General features: G+C 46.6%; 1 long non-coding RNA gene across 1 annotated transcript; it reads right to left on the bottom strand.

Annotated features, from left to right (window-relative positions):
• Positions 1-482: 482 nt before the first annotated feature.
• Positions 483-16161, bottom strand: LOC122482128. The gene is made up of 2 exons (XR_006296990.1): positions 16016-16161; positions 483-1347 (listed from the first exon to the last, which is right to left on the bottom strand). It is a non-coding gene; the product is annotated as an uncharacterized LOC122482128 (long non-coding RNA).
• Positions 16162-19239: the final 3078 nt, after the last annotated feature.

Here is a 19239-nt window from a genome sequence, read left to right on the forward strand (position 1 = left end):
CTGAGGTGCAGAGAGGGAAGATGAGTTGTCGAGGATTCCACATCAAACTAGAGGACAGCCAAGAACAGAATGGGGTAGCCCAAGCCCCAATCCTGAGCCTCTCTGATGCCTACCAAGAAGGCTACCCACCCCCTGGGTCTAAACGTCTGGTGCACAGACAGATCTAGGTTTTTAAAAGGTGTTTGTGTCTGAGGCTCATTACTGGCTTCCCTAAACTTCCATAGGCAGATCCTGTCATTGAGAGACTTCGGAACCTTGGACAAAGCTAGAGCCATCCCTTATCTGAAAGTGCAATCTTGCAGCCTTTTTTTCTTTTGGACCAATTGTTGGTTAATCTCTGACGCATCACCTTCTCTGGATGCCACAGCAGAATCAGGCATACAGAAACTCCACCTTTTTTGTCCCCAGTGCTGACAGGGAAACTGTCATGGAATTGGCTCTCAGTAGCCATTTACTCAATGAGTGAAAGAACATTGTTTCAGTTGGGATGAAGGCCTGTTTATTTCTATTTCAACTTTCCACGTTCAGTGATGGTCACAGAGTTGGTTTGAGATTACCCGAATTCCACCCTGAAAGTCACAGTTCTTTTAACATGAATATTCCACTTGTCATTACATCATTAGAAGAGGTGGCATCCTGCTCCCATTATTGGTGGCCGATGCAAATACTGTCTTGCCTCAGGCTGTCATCCTGTGAGACTTCAGCCTGGAGCAGTGCGACTGAAAACCTAGGCGGGCTGGGGTCAGAGATGGGGTCAACCCAGCAGGAGTTGTCAGATCAGAGCAGGGGTGAGAAGGAGGTCAGATGGGAGATCAAAGTCCAGGAACTAGGCAGGTACACAGAGTTCCAAGGATGGTGGCCAGTGGCTGGAGCCCCTTCAGAAAATGTCTCATGGGCAGGTCTCCTGAGTTGGCCTTCTGCTCACAGGTTCTTTGTGATTGACCTGGGTTTGGGTTCCCCCCTCACAAAGAGGACACAATTCATCAACATTATTCAGCAGGCCTCATGTTCACATGATCAGACAAACTTGAAAATCCCGGAAGCAGACTTATTTGTTCTAGTCACGCAGCCCCAGGCTTGCTGCTACTTTTTAGATCTGCAGTCTGACTCTGGCTGTGCATCAGAACCACCTATTTGAAACTTGTTGAAATGCAGATTCCCATGTCCCTCCCTCAGAGGATCTGATTCTTTAGGTCTGGGGTGGGCTGCTGACATCTTGAGAGGCTGTATGATGCGGAGGTTGCACTCGGAGGCTCCGGAGCCAGGCTGCTTAGAACTGCAATGGTTCTGCCACTAACCGGTGACCCTGTTGGTACTTCTTCATCTTTCTGTGCCTCAGTAGCTTATCTATAAAAGGTAATAATAATATTCAGCTTATTGATTTGATGGCAGATTGTTTAATATATGCCAAATCTCAAAATACAATAAATGTTATTTACTATTGTAATCTTTATTTTTACCCAAGTACAAGTGATTTAGAAACACAGTCCTTCCTCCCTCCCTCCCTTCCTCTACCTTCCTTTCTTCCTCACTCCTTTCCTCCCTTCTTTCCTTCCTTCCTTTCTTTCTTCCTTCCTTCCTTCCTTCCTCCCTTCCTTCCTCCCTTCCTTCCTCCCTTCCTTCCTTCATTAATTACTGAGTGCGCCTACCTGCCAGGACCCATGCTAGACATCCACAGTCCTCCCCAGTTTACAGTCTAACAGGGAAGCCAGGATTGGGAAACACTGCTCTACTCACTGCCTTCCAAACTCTCATTGGAGTCTGAAGCTCTGGGCTTCCCGTCTGGTGTCCCTCCAGCCTAATTACCTTCATTTGCTCCTTGAAACGGAACATAATGGAAAGAACAAAGGAATCATTTGGATTTCGTTCGCCATTTTCTAGTTAAGTGACATCAGACAAATCACATGTAGAAGGTACCTTTGTCTACTGCTTCCTGTGTATCCATGTTCTAGGAATGGCTCTGCCTCTCCCCTAACCACAGAGCCAGGAAGAGAACAGCTAAACACACCTGTGATTCTGCCCTCGCTCCAGGCCACAGATTATTGGTCGGGCAGGCAACTGACCCAAGCTGAGCCAATCACATCCCACCTTCAAGACCCTGGAGTGGAGCTAAAGCCTTGCTGCCTGCCTCTGGCTGCTTTCTTGAATGGAGGTGATGTTAGGAGCTGTTGGCAATGGACATCTTCTATCATACATATTAGGAAAAAGAGCAAATCAGTCTGCAGCAAGAAAGAAAAGCAAAGCCCATGGTTGAATTTTTCAGGATGCTGAGGGTCCTAATTGCCTCCTTATGCTGTCCCTAACCTTAGATTCTGTGACACATCTTCTATTCTGATAATAAATTTCTCTTTGTGTTGAAGTCAGATGTAAGGCATCTCTTGTTTTCCCCGCTGCCTGGAAGACAGGCTGTACCTCCAGCAACGTGTCTTCCATGTTCAAGAGATCAGTTTTTCAAGGGCAGCTCAAGGGAGAAGCAAATTCAGGTCTGGAGTCTTGGGGCCAAATTGCTTCTGTTCCTACTTTGAGCTTTTGGGTCAAAGAACTTGAGGAGCACAGAGGTCAGGGTCTTGAACACTAGAGGGGACCTGGCCAGGCCTTTCATGGGAGGGATTCCTATTTCTAACTCTCCTTAATTAAGGAAGAATCTTCCAGAGAGCCACAGTCTCTCCTGCCATGTGGTCCTGCTCTGTTCTTTTATATTCACAATTCCTCAGACATGGACACCCCTTTCCAAATTGAGCTGCATTTCTGCCACACACTTGGAGCTGGTTATTAAGATATGTCTCTGTGTCTTGGGGATAGGGGTTGGGGTGGGAACAGGAAGGTGGAGTACAGCCATTCCTGTTCTAGTATGTTCTGAACTTCTGGTGTTTTTTTGTTTTGTTTTGTTTTGTTTTTACCTCAGGCCTGCCTCTCCTAGCATGTCACAGGGATGATTGATGTTCCTTTCCCCAGCACCCCTTTTGATCAACTAGGTATCAATTCCTCCATTTTATAGACAGGGATGACATTTAGCTGGTTTACACCAGTACAGCCTCAAATGCTTGTTAACTTAGTAAAAAAAAAAATTTTTTTTTATTGATTGTCGCTCCAGTTCTCCTAAGTGCCACTCCAGTTGCTTTTCACCCTGGTTTCTTCCCTGGGATCCCCTAGACCTCTATACCATCCAGCAACTAAAAGGTTAATACCAAGCACATCAGGAACTTCCAGCATACTCACCACTCTAGAACTTTGGCTTAAACACTTGGGCATGTTTTCTGATGTGTTCCTGCCTCTGCCTCACTAGTTAGACTTTTATTTTATTTTATTTTATTTTATTTTATTTTATTTTACTTTATTTTATATCATTTTACTTTATTTATTTTATTTTATTTTATCTTATTTTATTTTATTTTATTTTACTAGTTAGATATTTTAAATACCTTCCTGTTTACAGGTGAAGTTTAAAGAAGTTAACTAATTTAATTTGTTTACTCATTCATTCATTCATTATATTTTTAAAGTTTATTTACTTATTTTCGAGAGAGGGCATGAGCCGTCCTGTCTATACCACAAATTACTGACCTTGTGATATAGGGCACAGCTGTCCCTCAGCCAGAGGCCCTCTGCTACCTCAGCAAGTACATCTTTCACCAAACTGGGCCATCTAGTCACAAGAGGTACAAAAAGGAATATCAGAGATACGGAGATGGATGGTGGTAATGCTGCCCAACACTAAAATGTATTTGATGTAACTGCATGGTACAATTAAAAATGGCTAAGATAGTAAATTTTATGTTAAGCGTATTTTACCACAATAAAGAGGAATATTTGACAAACTGGATAAGGATGGTCTCCTACAACCTAAACTCTGTGGTAGGGTCAGAGAAAGAACTTTCGCTCCTCAGCCATGCACAGTGTCTGCCTCTGGGGTCATTTCTACCCACAGCCCCTCTGAAGGCAGCTTTGGGTATGATCCCCATCCAGCCCCTCCACCCATGGACATAGCTGAGGAGCCCAGGCATAGGCATCTGGCCCAGGACAGGCAATCTAGAGCTAGGAAGAGGCAAGAAAGATGAGCTGTACTCCCAAATTTGAACCAAGGAGGACTTCTTATAGAGCAGAAGGTGAGGAAGCTGCTTGGGAGTGGGAGAAGCCAGCAGAGACACCAAGAAAAAGTGGCCCAGGGGCACCTGGGTGGCTCAGTCGGTTGAGCATCCGACTTGGGCTCAGCTCATGATCTCACAGTTTGTGAGTTTGAGCCCTGCATCAGGTTCTCTGCTGTCAGCACAGAGCCTGCTTCAGATACTCTGTTTCCCTCTCTCTCTCTGCTCCTCCCCTGCTCTCTCTCTCTCTCAAAAATAAATAAAACATTAAGAAAGAAAGAAAGAAAGAAAGAAAGAAAGAAAGAAAGAAAGAAAAAGAAAAAGTGACCCAACTCTAGCAAGAGAGTGTAATTGCCTGCCAGTATCTGTTACCCTCCATGCTGGCAAAATGTCTAATAACAGGTTCTCTGGCCGGTTGGGAGTGCTGGAGGGAAGTCCACATTGGTAGTATTTGCCAATTTCTTTGGTGTAAATACTCCCACCAAGGCTGATTTCAAGAAGTCATATCAATGAATAAGGAATTGGAAGGGGGGCAATGCATGTGATTGGCTCTCATGAGCCTACATAAGCCCGTTCCAAACACCACCGAATTGTCCCCTTCTTTCTTCTACAAACAAAAAGTCCCCTTTGTGTTTCATCAGGGCTCATGGTCACTTGGCTGGAAACTGGCTGTGATATACACCTGTGCCCTGTATCACATGAGACCTATGGCCACATAAAGATCTGGTCAGGGGCCTATGAACAGAAGCGATGTGGGCAGATTCTCTGTACCTCCTTATGACCAGGAGCACTGGTCATTCCAGCTCTCTCTGTCCTCCTTCCTGCAGGCTGGAATGTGGACATGGTAGAGATGAGGAGAACATCTTGGATGGTAGTGGGGGATGCAGGTTGCAGAGAAACTGGATGTTTGGGTGACCTCACCCAGCAGAGCTTCCTAACCACCCTGGACCAGTCACTTACGTCTTCTGTTTTAGGAAAGAAGTCAATGTGTACCTTGTTTAAGACTTTTATTTTGAAGCCTCTTATTATGGCAGCTTCTCCGACTACTGCCTAATACTTAGCTCTAGGACCCCCAAGGATTTGATGCATTTTTATGGATATCATTGTGACAAACTCTACCCTCTGTTTTAAGATGTCCCAAACGAGTCTGTCTAGATTATAAGCAAAAGATTACTAGTCAGCATTTGCTAGGCTATGCAGCAGAAACCACCCCACAGTCTCAACAGCTGACAACAACAAGGTTTATTTCTTATTTACGCCACATGACAGCAGGTCATTTGAGGTCCTGTTCTATATGTGTTCACATTCTGGGTCTCAGACTGAAGGAGTGGCCGCTATATCATTCCAGAGACAGAAGCGAAAATGCCGTGGCTGAGTCTTACAATGACTCTTAAAGCATCTGCTGGGATGTGGCACATGTAGCTTCTATTCATGTTCCATTGGCCAAAGGAAGCGAATGGCCTAGGCAGACACCAAGGGGGCAGTGAGGTATAGCCCTCCCCACAGAGAAGCACTGTGAGTCTCATTGCTATGGTCAGAGATGGATAACCCTTTTACTGAGAGTTCAACAAATAGTTGGGAATAATAATACAACCTATCACAAGAGCCTAAAGTGAAAAACATGCATTATGCTGGGACAGATCCTATTCTTATTCCCATTTTGCAGGCGAGGAAACTGAGGCTCAGAGAAGATAAGGGCCATGTAGTCATATAGTCCTATGCTACTCTTAGAACTGCAAATTCTGAGAAGCTCATCTCAATTTCTCTGCCATGGATCACCTTGTTGGTAATAAAACCCTGTAGATAGTCCAGAAGACCCACTGCTTTCTATTTCTGGAAGCCAAGCTCTGGAGTTCATGAAGAGCTCACTAAAGGTCAGCACGTAGAAAGAGAGGAAGAGGCCGCAGACAGTGGAGACAGGAAGTTTGGGGGCTCATCCGGGGGCTCTGCCACTAAATCACTGTTCACCTTTAGGAAGTTATTTAACCTCTCTGGGTCTCTGTCATCTGAATATGGAAGAGGTCCTAGTATAGCTCAGAGTATGCAATTTTAAGGTTAATCTGGCTGTAGGATGCTGATATCTAATCACACTATTCCCAGGGGAACTTGGGAGTCCCTCCTCAGAAGCCCTGTTCTTTATTTGAAAACTACCTCGAAAGATACACATCTATGCTCATTATTCAGCCATCCATCCATCTATTTATCCATCCATTCACTCATTCATTCATCAAAGGTTCATGGCAGGTCCTCTGTGCCAGGCTCTACACTAGGCCCTGGGGGTGCAGAGATGAATCAAATGTGGTCTCTTGCCTGTAGGACTTTACAGTCTATTGGAGGAGACAGAGATACAGATAATGGCGAAAGCTGCAATAAGTTGTTCTAACCACAAAATGGTGTGGTCAGAGCTATCAAGGAGTCTGTGCAAAGAAGCTGCACCAGGCCAGGGAGGAAGCGACTTCTTTGGCCCAGGTGTCGGCTCCTGGGGCCGACAGAGAGGGAGGAAGAACCAGCAGAGAGGCGAACACCATGAGTTCAGACGAGGCCTTTGGTATGTGCAGGAGGAGGTGTCCAGCAGGTCACTGAGACTGGGTCTGAGGCCGGGGGGTGTGTGGGGGAGCTGAAGGTTCAGGATGTGGATTGGGTGTCTTTCACTGAGGATGGTCACGGAAGCCATGAAAACATACGAGATTGTGATTTCCCTTCTGTACACCGTCCCTGAACTTCCGGTGGCCCGGCCGCACAGAGCGGCCACACACACCAGCCTTTCCTGGGGAGGGCCCTGCAGGGGACTGACCTAAGCTGGGTGCACCAGTGTACAAGTCGGCCCTGATAGGAACAAATGTGCAACACCAATTCTGTTTTATGGCCTTGTCTGATGCTAGGACACGTAGAGAGGTCACCAGGTCATCCTCGGTGCAGCAGGGACATAAATCAGGCAGCGCCCTGCTTCCTGAGGCCCCAGCCGAGGAGGACAGGGCCTGTCCACCTCTAACTGGGATCAATTACAGGCCATTCCTGTGCGGGCCCAAGCTTCCTTCCACAGAGTTGTGCAGGCCTGGCCCCAGGAGGCCTGGCAGAGAAGCAGCTCTTAGGCCGTGTCTGTGACAAGATGCAGGGCTCTAACCTGGACAGGGAGAAAGAAAGAGCTACTCGCCTAAGTGGAGAAGGTAATAACGGTGATAAGGAAATGGTATCTACCAAGTGCACTGGTCTAGGGCATGCCTTAACGTGCATGCTTTCATTTTAATGCCACTGTGACCTTCTCAGGTAGGTTCTCTTGCTGGCCTCATTTGTAAAATGAGGAAACTGAGGCTCAGGGAGATTGGGTAACTTGCTCAAGGCTACCCACTCAGAAAGTGGTAGAGTCCTGAATTCCAACCCAAGCCTGTCCGCCTCCAGCAGCTCAACTCGAAAGAGTGGTAGAGAGATGACAGCTGGCCCAGACAGCCTGTCCTTTGGAGTCAAATAGGCTTGGCTTCCAACGTTGGCTTTGCCACCACTTAAGCGTGTGGTCTGAAGCTGGTTACTGAACTCCCGAAGCCTCAGCTTCCTCGTCTGTAAGACGGGGAACACAGAACCTACCTTGTGACATTGTTATGCAGACTAAGAAGAATACATGCAAAGTACAAGTAAGTGCTCAGGTGGTAGTATTATTGTTATCCTCATCACCATCCTGATCCTTGCCTCGTACCTTTGCTTACCACACTCGAGTAAATGGAAGAGTAAGTACAACAGCTTCAAGCATGAGAGAAGCTTGCACACCGGGGGGCCTGAAAGTGATCTGATCTGGTGTAAGTAGAAAGAGGGGTAAAGTAACAGGATAGAGGTTCAAACGACAGACAGAGGCTGTATCACGCAAGGTTGGCTGTAAACCGTAAGGATTTAGGGCTTTGTTGTGAGGTCAACTAGAAGCCATTGAAGAATTCTAAGCAGGTAGAGGAGTGTAGTTGACTTTGCTTCTCAGAGAGATGCTCTAGGTGATCCATCTGTTCTCCCTAGTACCCCTAGTGAGTACAGCAGTGCCTAGGACATGGTGGGTGTTCAAAGACCTTTGTTAAATAAATTTGCCCAAAGTTACCGCTTTATCCAGGCCTGCTCAGTTATGAGAAACAAGTGAGCACTCTTGTTAGCCCAGGGAAAGATGGTATTTTAGGGATCATTTTAGAGGCTGTCTAGGGAAGATCAAGAACAGAGACTAGAATGGGGACATGATCCTGGATCCAGGTGGCTGCAGATCCTCAGCAGACACGATGCACAGGTCATCAAGGGCACAATCTGCCTGCTTCGTTACTCCCTGCCGCTCCCTCTCATTATTATTATTTGTTTCTTACTTCAAAATCTCAGAGAGACAATCTGATGGGCTTACTCTCATCTTTTCATGCAGCATGAGTCTGAAGGAGGAAGCCATGAATACCTGAATGACATTGGGATTTCATGAGATAAAAAGGAGGGAGGGGAGATAGCTGTTGGAAAGGCAATCGATAGCGAACACTACATTACCCAAATAATTATTTAATTGCAAGTTGTGATACGTGCTTTGAAGGAGAAGTACAGGGTGCCATAAAGGGGTGTAAGAGGATCTAAATTAGATTGGACGCCTACAGATTGACTGTTCTTGAGTCAATACTCTATTACTTAGGATACAGGCTAACTTAAATGGGATGCAAGTTTATTTTTCTCACATGAAAAGTCTAGATATGAGTAGTTCACAGCTGGCAGGGCCAGCTCTGTCCCAAAGAGTCATCTGGGACCCAGGTTGGTGGCTTGATGCTACTATTCTCAAAATGAGGCTCCCATTTCTGAGTCCACAGCCCCAGGGGTAAGCCAAGGGAGCTGCCACATCGCTTCTGCTCACCTCCTATTGACAACAAACCACAGCTACATAGCCATACTTATCTGTGGGAAGTCTGGGGGATGTAGAATCCGGCAGGGCAGCTGTGTGTTCTCTGTTACAACTCGGGGTTGGGGGAGAAGAAAGAGGGAAAGGAACCCATGGAGGTGAGAGGTAGTGTGCGGGGCACATGCACTGACCAGCAGTCCGACAGACTATTGAGAGACGTTCAGGGGCAAGCCCTGCCACGGGAACATCTGCCCCACTGATGTCCAGGGCAGAGCGGAGGAGGCAGCAAAAGCAACAGATCTGACCGCTGCAGAAGCATGCATGGGGCAACGCTGGGACTCCCCCAGATGCCAAGGGCACAGCGAGCTTGTGACGATTCTGAGCCTTGCAGTTTACCTCGGTTAGGATGACGCAGTATTGAATTAGGAACATATGTGTCCAAATGATATCGTGGTCTCTTTCGTTCCCGCAGGCTGACGAGGTCTGTGAGCATCCAGGTTATCCCTGTCACACAGAGGGAGGCTCCTGGATCAGAGTGCTGCCGGGCCTGGGTGTGGGAGGGGGAGGCATGGAAGGAAGGTCCAGGCACCAGATCAAAATAGGGGAAGACGTTGACAAAGCATGCTTGCGGTGTTCAGGTATTCCCCCAAGAAGCGATAGCCTCCTGTGCATGCTGTGGCCTGCAATCAAGCAGGGGCAGTGGCATTGCCCAGGACCCCGGAGGCATGGCTGCAGGTGTGGCCAACAACAGCTGTGCCTGGCGGGAGCGGCGGTGGCAATCAGGCCCTGAAGGATGAGTCAGCTCAGCAGGAGTATGGAGAGGGTTGAGGGTCAGCAGAACAGCCTGGCTGTGGTGGGAAAGGACTTCTCCTTGAACGGAAGTGAGGTATGTTTGGGAATCAATACAAGTTGGTGCAGACACTTAACAGGGAGCTAGAGACCATCTGATCACTCAAAAATCACTGTCCCAAACCCACGCAGATTGTTCCAGCTCCTCCCCTCTCTTACCTTTCCGTTGGCAGGTGATGGTGGCTCCCTTCCACCTTGCTCCCCCATCCACTGGGACTGTATTGCTGAGAGGCACCAGGTCCTGCATATTTTAGCAAGTGGCCCTCAGATCTCAATAGAGATGTGAGAAGAGGCTCTTTCCCACAGGAAGGTTTTGGGTCCTCCCTTGGATAAGATTGGTGAAGTAAGTCCTTGGAGCCTAAGGAGGAAGATGTTACTTAGTCAGAAGAAAGGTATGAGATGGGGCACCTGGGTGGCTCAGTCAGTTAAGTGTCCAACTCTTGACCTTGCGGTTCATGAGATCGAGCCCCACTTCGGGCTCCGTGCTGACATTGTGGGGCCTGCTTGAGATTCGCTCTCTCTCTCTCTCTCTCTCTCTCTCTCTCCACCTTCCCTGCTCCTCTCTCTCTCTCAAAATAAATAAATAAACTTAAAAAAAAGAAGAAAAGAATGAGAAAAAGCATGGAGACATAGCTGGATATAGTGTGTTGAGGGGGTTCTATGGGGGTGGTAGCAAAGGGGGCAGCTGATGTTAGGGGGAACTTGAGAGGAGGCCTGGGGCCAGATTATGGCTGAGATGTCACGTGTAATGCTACCCGCTGCAGGAAGGAATCAGAGCCTGGCCCGAGATGACACCCAGCTCAGAAGGACTTGTAGCTGAGGTCATGAGATGAGGAGCTCAGGATGTCCACTGACTAATGATCCATTTCTGTAGATGGCTTTCTGGTGTACAAAATGCTTTCACAACTCTCACTGGTTTAGCCGTCTATCACTGTGGAACACTGCAACCCAAAACAACCACATTCATTTTGCTCACAGACCCGCAATTTGGGCAGGGCTTGGCAGGAACAACTCGTCTCTGTTCCACTTGGCATCAGCAAGGACAGTTGGAACCATCAAGAAGCCCTGTCACTCACACTTCTGGCACTGGATGCTGGGGCATGAGCTGAGGCTGTGATTTGGAACACCTATGTGGCCTCTACGTGAGGCCTGGGCTTTCTCACAACAGAGTGGCTCAGTTCCAAGGGTGAGTGTCGCCAGACTGAGATCGAGGTGGAAGCTTTTCTAACTTAGGCTTGGAAGTCACGTTACATCACTTGTGCATTTGGCTTGTTAGCAGTTGGTCACTAAGGTCTTCCCATATGCAAAGGGAGAGGAATTACACTCCGCCTGTGGTTAGGAATAGTGTCAAAAAATTATAGACATGTTTTAAAAACACCACGCCCTGAGAAGTTGGCCTGATGGGGTCTACGTTCCAGAAAATCTGGGTGATTTGCCAAGATCACACAGCCACCAAAAGACAGAACCAGGTCTAAGTATGATATACCTGCACATGTGTGTGCGCGTGTGCACTCACACACACACACACACACGTGTGTGCGCGTGTGCACTCACACACACACACACACACACATACACACACACACACACCCCTAACCTAGCTAGTACTTCACATAATTTGCCATCACTACTAAGCTATCTAATAGTCATTTTATTTTTAAAGTTTATTTATTTATTTTGAGAGAGAGAGAGAGAGAGTTTGCAGAGGGAGGGAGAGAGAGAGAGAGAGAGAGAGAGAGAGAGTGAGAATCCCAGGCAGGGCTCAATTCCATGACTCTAGGATCATGACCTGAGCTGAAATCAAGACTTGGATGCTTAACTGCCTGAACCACCCAGGTGTCCCTAGAATACTCGTTTTATTTATTTAAAAAACTTTTTTTAATGTTTATTTATTTTTGAGAGAGAGGGCAGAGAGAGAGACACACACAATCCAAAGCAGGCTCCAGGCTCCGAGCTGTCAGCACAGAGACTGACGCGGGCCTGAACCCACAAACTGTGAGATCATGACCTGAGCTGAAGTTGGATGCTTAACCAACGGAGCCACCCAGGAGCCCCAAGAGAATAATCATTTTAAACTCAATGTTTCAAAAGTCGAACTCTTATTTTCCCTAAACCTGTTCTTCCATGGTCTTGGTGCCATCCTTGACTTCTTTTTCTCTCATATCCCCCCTCAAACCCATCAGTCAAGGCTGCAAGTTCTGCCTTCAAAATGCAGCCAAAATCTAACCACGTTTTCCTTCCTCTCTGGTTGGCCATCATGGTACAAGCTGACATCATCTCATACCTGCATTTTTGCAATAGCTCCTTGCTTGTCCCTATACTTCTGTTCTCACTTTCCCACTGCTACCCTCACCCATTCTGCTCTCATCATAGCAGCCTGAATGATTCTTTTACAGTAGAAATCAGATTGTGTCACACCTCTTCTGAAAGCCCTGTGATCACCCCCTGTCTCACTCAGAGTTGCCAAAATTCTTTCAATGACCTTCCTGGCCTCGTCTCCTACAACTCTTATAACACCCTGTTATTCGCCTCTTTCCCCAGAACTGTAGCGAAGGCCATTCATCCCCAAGCAGAGCATCCTGGCAAGGTCACACCACAGACAGGGAACCATATGGAAAGGGATTTCTCAGTAGTCCCTGAGGAAGGAAGATGCTGGGTTCTCTTCCCTCAGGGCTCCCACAGTAGATCTTGGATGTGGAGTGGGGTGGGTGAGGTGGGGGGGAAACATGGAGCAGATGTGGTGGGTGGTGGGAATGGATGGGAGGGGGAAACATGACTAGGGCAAGGAGGGGGTGGGGCTTCTGCACCCTCCAAAATGGACTTTGGTTTAGCTCAGCCTGGTATTCCCATTGGATGGAGTGACCATTGTCAGCCATGAAAATGTGGAAGCAAAGATGGCTGTTCAGGAGAGAACCGAAAGTTGAAGCAGAGATGACAGAGAAAGAGAAACTACTAGAAGGTCTCTGACTGCCCCACCCCCCGGCTTCAGTCCTCCCCCAGGCCTGGCTGATTCAGGATTCCATGAGATACCCCTGCATCTTCCCAACAAAATATGCCCGGGGTAGTCTGTGTTGATTTCTGTTCCTGAACACAAAAGGACCTCAGCTAAGACAATGGAGTAGCCCAGCTGCCTCGGCTGGGTTCCCATTTGTTCTGTGTATCAGTATCTCCATCCTCATTCTATAGCCCTTGTTTGGACTCCTCTGCCCTTGTGATGTCTGAAATAACAGGAAACAGGGCATCCTTACCCAGGGCTGCTGGGAATTACACTTGAAAACAGCAAAGCCACAAAGGCCATAACAACAAAGGAACTCACAGTCAAACCCCAATGGTCCCTGAAAACCCGAATGGGGAGTGGTAACTAGGACAGTCTCACCTTTTACAGAGGAAGAAACTAACTGCCTCAGGGACGCCCTCGCATAGGCCATTTGAAGTTCCTTGGGCCACATTTTTGCATCTGAAGAACGTGAGGGAAAAGTGTACAGAAACTGGGTCATGAGGATGGAAAGAGAGCATAGTGTCTGGCACAGTATGTTCTCAACAAATGTTAGTTATTTTTATTATTAAAAAGGATTTTAGGTAGCCCCCAAAAGGGGGATTCTGGGACGTAAAACATCTCTGGGCTGATATTGTTTAATGTGCTTCTCAGGATGCCTGGCCTATAGGAAGGTATGAGAAATGGTGGTTCCGAGGAAAGTATTTAAAGTTGGGACAAGAATTGAAGTGAACTCAGGCAAGCAAAAGCCATTTGATTTGGTGGTGGTGGAGCTGTCTAGCGAACATCTCTTCATTTTATTTAGAATTCCAGTGACGTTACTTGAATTGCTTATGCGGTGAAATCACTAAGAACTGGTTATGAGTAGAAATTATATTTGCTGACCAGTTAACACCTCATAGAGAAGGTGGTCACTTGGGTTCATCAGAAGTCTGTCCTCTGTTATGCCCAGAATTCGTGATCCCCAAAGACCACTAGGGAGCCGAGTCCGATGCAAAAGCAAAGAGCCTTTATTCGAGCTAGCTCAAGCTCAATCCCCTACCTGCACGGATGCAGCAGCGGTGAGATACCGGGGAAAGAGAGCGAGTTTCAAAAGGACAAAGGTTTTATTGAGGCCTGGGGGCAGTTGGTGAGGTGATGGCTATGGCCTCAGCCGATTGGCTGGGGAAGGGTCCTGGGGATGGGTCCGAGTCCTGTTAGGCAGGTGAGGGGGGGTTTACTCAAGGGGAGGAGGTGTGGTCAAGGTGAAGGACACAGAACAAGATGGAGTCGGCCAGCGTAGGCCCGCCCTTTCATCCTCCAGGAGGACAGGAGTGCCTAGGCAGTGTTGGGGGGTGGGGGGAGAAAGAGGAAGTAGGAGATAGGGGATGGAGAGAAAGTAGGGGAGAAAGGATGTGCAGAACGTGGAGGCACGAAAGATGGAGAGAAAGTAGGGGAGAAAGGATGTGCAGAACGTGGAGGCAAGAAAGATGGGTGAATGGAGAGAGAAAGAAGGCACCCCCAGAAAGTGGCCCCTGACCAAAGCAAAGGCATCTATTTCATTTTATTTTATATTATATTATATTTTATTTATATATATATATATATATATTTAACATTTATTTATTTATTTAATTTTTTTTTAACATTTTATTTATTTTTGAGACAGAGAGAGACAGAGCATGAATGGGGGAGGGGCAGAGGGAGAGGGAGACACAGAATCAGAAGCAGGCTCCAGGCTCTGAGCCATCAGCCCAGAGCCCAACGCAGGGCTCGAACTCACAGACTGCAAGATCGTGACCCGAGCTGAAGTCGGACGCTTAACCGACTGAGCCACCCAGGCGCCCCAACATTTATTTATTTTTGAGACAGAGAGAGAGAGAGCATGAACAGGGGAGGGTCAGAGAAAGAGGGAGACATAGAATCTGAAACAGGGTCCAGGCTCTGAGCTGTCAGCACAGAGCCCGACGCGGGGCTCGAACCCACGGACTGCGAGATCATGACCTGAGCCGAAGTCGGACGCTTAACCGACTGAGCCACCCAGGCGCCCCTATATTTTATTTTATTATTTCACTTCACCCCACCTCACCTCACCTCACTTCACCTTACTTCACTTCACTTCACTTCTTTGCAAAGCTGTTTTCTCCATTCTCCTTCTTCCCAGAGCTACCACATGAGAATCAGTCTGACCTCAGCTTCCTTCCATAAACTCCTCACATCACATCCCAAGGAAGTGATGGTGAGACCCCAGCCTTCTGAATGTGTGTGGGGTGCAGTGGGCCAAGGGGATAGTGGGAGGGGTCTTTTGGGCTCTAAGAGCTTCACTTACTTCCCAATGGTCAGGAGTGGAGGCTGCTTGTTGCCACCAACACTCCATCCATCCCATCACCCTCCCCTGGCCTGCCCACGCCTCTGGGTTCTAATCCCAGCTCTGCCACCTGCCCTCTGCTCGGCCCTAGAAAATCCCTTTCCCCACTTTGCATCTCAGTTTCCCCATCTGAAAAGGAAGGTGTTGGCCTAGATGAACTCAGAGGACCTTTCCAGCTCAGGCAGTCTTAAATCTCAGATTCCTGACCAAATGAGGCAGGAAAGGATCCCAGAGTTTCCCATCAATGTTGGCCTTCTCAACTCCTACGTGAGGAATTGGGATAAAGCAAATCAGACTCCTGGTTACCATAAGAAAGGGAAACTTAAGGCAGAATCCCTTTTTGGTAATAGGGTAGAAGGAGCAGCACCTCCAGCATCTAATTTCTGGGGGATCGGCAGTGCAAGCTAAGGCCAGCAGCAGCAGAACTGGGACCAAGGGCAGTGAAAACCCAGCTTTAAGTCAGAGCACTCTGACAGATCAGACGTACAATGGTGAAGGAGTCAATTTATGAAAATCCCAGTCACCTGGAATGATGTGCTCATCGAAAGCAAGGCTCTAGAGGCTGAGTGGCCGTGCGATGGAGCAGCATGAGGGGCACGGAGACTTCAAGCTCATATCCTAACTACTCAGCTTGATTGTCCACCCAAAATCTAAGGATGTTTTATGACTGTGATTGAAGAATCTCAAATTTCTTGCAGAGGCAGGAACAAGGGGAAGAGGTAGTAATTACTGGAACCAGGGCCCAGAGTCAACCAGAGGAAGCGGGAACTGTGGCAGGCCTGCCTTGCAGGAGTTGGCACCATGGGAGAATTGCAGCTGGTGTTGAAGATGCCACCAACAGAGAAGGAGGGGGAAACATCCCGGCACTGTCTCTTGCCCTCCTACCTCTTCTCACTCACGGGAAAGTCAGAGAATATAACTTGCAGGTATTGGCTTGCCAGTGATGTGGAGCAGAGGTGTGGATTCAAGAAGCAGGCCCAGAACTGGTACAGATGGAAAACCATCCTCTTCACAGTTTAGAGATGTATAACTAGCATCAGATTCCAGTAGAAGGCAATTACAAAGTAAATCCAAGGGAAGAGGCAAATAAAGATGTTCTGCTCATTTATATTGTCCAAATCTAAAGAATACACGTGGAAGCAGGCCCTGAGGGTGTGGGACCAAGGAGGAAGCAACATAATTTTAGATTGTACTGAACGTATCGATATGGATGCATTGACCAGAGATTTTTATTGCATTAGACTAGTTTGAGTGGCCAGGAATGTTCTAATTTGTTTGCTTTGTTGGTTGATTAGATCTTGGACTAATCAGTGGTCTACTAAACAAAGCTAAGATGCCATAAATTCCTTGGTATAAGTTAGAAGGGGGGAGGTTGAGAGTACATTTCCATATGCGCTGTGTTTCTCACTGTATTCCTAGAATAGGCCCAGAAGACAATCTCTTTCTGAAAGCATTGAGAAATGCGTTAGTGAGGGGAACACTGTCATCTTTGGAAAACTCTATTATGACTGTTCTCTGTGAGACTGGGGATAGTCATAGGAAGCTACAGTTGATATGGGCTGCCTAATTTCAGTAGTGCTCCCAGGACCCTAGAGCAGCAGATCCCAAGCAGTAGCACTTAACTACTACAGGCAAGGTGGGCATGGTTACTTATAGGCATAGAAGGGGGCTTCAGATGCTAAATGAATGACAAATGCCTACTATCATCTACTCCTTGGCTTGTCTATTGACATAACCCCTTTTCCCAGTACTTATGCTTCAAAGTAAAGCTTCCATCAAGTATAATACAACCGCTAATATATTCACTCCTCCCCAAAGGAGTCAACCTAAATCTCATGAATAATTATATCCAGCTGCCAATCCATGATCTGTGGGATATGGTACCTCCTGTGATGACTACTATCTTGTCTCGAAATTCTATAATCTGAGCAATAAATTGTAAAATTAACCACCACCAACACACTAATAATAATGAGGGAAAGGAAAGAAGAGAAAAATGAGTTTAAGATAGTTAAATTGCTGCATTTGATTGAGTCTAAGAATCAGTTGCAAGACAGGGCGCCTGGGTGGCTCAGTTGGTTAAATGTCCAACTTCAGCTCCGGTCACGATCTCACAGTCCATGAGTTCCAGCTCCGTTGGGCTCTGTGCTGACAGCTCAGAGCCTGGAGCCTGCCTCAGATTCTGTGTCTCCCACTCTCTCTCCCCTCCCCCACTCACACTCTGCCTCCCTCACCCTCAGAAATGAATAAATGCCAAAAAAAAATTAAAAAAAAAGAACAGTTGCAAGACAAACCATTATATTATGTAGGAAAATGATCCAGTTGAATGACAACATAATGCTTTCTCACCACTTATAACTTGGAGCGATTTTATACATATTTAGACAGCTTTTTATCTTATATAACTTTGTACACACAAAAAATTAAAATGTAAGAAAAATTGATTGATTGTGGCATTCCTCAAATTCCTTCATATTCATAGTGCTCCTCTGAGCTCTTCCCACGTTATTTCCCCAACACAGAATATGCACCCCCGCTGCTTTCTTTCCATGCTCTTCTTGAACGTACGATAACTTTTTACTTCAATGTGGAATTATAGTGTCATATTTCAGAAGATGTTGTAAAGGAGGACCAAACTAAAATAGGTGGGATCAAGAATATCTGTATCTCAGTTGATGTGCTGATAATGTGAACAGCTACGACCCAACTATGCATATGCATGGGCAACAGTCACCGCATCCTGAATGTTGCCTGGTTACCAGCAATAGCCAGGTGTTATTAATCGTAGGACACAGCCCTACAATTGTTCAAAGGTGTTAAAAATGTGAAAAAATGAACATCTTCAAACTGATGAAGTACAGTTCCTTATAATTTGAGGAGTGGAGACAGATAGCTGCAGACCCAGTTCCCGCACTACCCCTGGTGGTACCATGAAGCCCTGCTAACAGGTTTGTGATTAGTCTCTTTACCCACAAACCTCTTTGACAACTTGTAATTTGAATGTGCTGTTTCCTGTTGGGGCTCTCAGTAATGCACTGGTGTATTAGCAAGTTTGTTTATTGTTTTTTTTTTTTTTTAATATATCTAGAATCCAGCATCCTTGCTCAACATTAGTTTTAATAGTCTGTGTCTAGAAATTCTTGGAATTCCTGTGTGGGCCATCACAGCATCTTATAAATGGCGACCCTCTTGTTTCTTCAAACACTTACAATTTTATAATTTTAATTTTTGTTCTTTTTCTTTCTTATTCTCCTGGCTAAGGCCTCCATTATAATGTTGGATGTAATTGTAGTTGCCTCGTTCCTGGCTTTAAATTGAATGCAACAGGCTGTTTATCATCAAGAATTAAATGCATTGCAGATCCGGGTAAATACTCTTTTATAAGTTCAAGGCATTTTTCTTCTCTCTGAGTTTATTATTATTATTTTTAAAATAATGATCAGATTGAATACTATTGAATCGTTTACTGCACTCTTTGAGATAATCATAAAGTTCTATTTCCTCTTTCTGCTCTCCCCTGGAGTCCTGACTCCATCCTGGTGGTGCACAAGGTCAAGGCCCCGAAGACCATTCTTCCTAGCCCCGGCCTGGAAGGACAGGAATGGACCCCTATGGTCTTCTTGGAAAACTCTTGGGCTTTTTGGACTCTTCCACATGGAGCATTACAAGATGTTTAAAAAGGCATCATTTTGATGTATTATTTTGCTTAATAAAACAGCTGCATTTTAAAAAATCCTGATTGACTCAAGATTTCCTTTCTACTAGGGGGAGGAAAGCAAGTACTATAAGGGGGTGTTGCCATACTGCCACCATATGTCATTTGTAGCAATCTTATCAAGCCAGTATTAGTACACTTGACGCACAGAGGAGGAAACTGAGGCTCAGAGAGGTGAAACGTACTGCAGTGGAGGACGATGGCCGAGTGGGATCCTGGACCTCTAGGCCCAGATCCTGTGCTCAGAAACACTGACTGCGTGCTCATTCACAGCAGAAAAGTGAGATGGGTCTCTCCTCCCACTAGTGTACTTCTGCCTTTCTCTGGCCCTTGGACCCTGGGCTCCAAGCATCTTCAGGCTGGTATCACCCTCCAGAAGCTGTGCGGTTTGGAAGCATTGTGGCCTTC

This window comes from Prionailurus bengalensis, chromosome C1, assembly GCF_016509475.1.
Source record: "Prionailurus bengalensis isolate Pbe53 chromosome C1, Fcat_Pben_1.1_paternal_pri, whole genome shotgun sequence".
Classification (NCBI taxonomy): domain Eukaryota; kingdom Metazoa; phylum Chordata; class Mammalia; order Carnivora; family Felidae; genus Prionailurus; species Prionailurus bengalensis.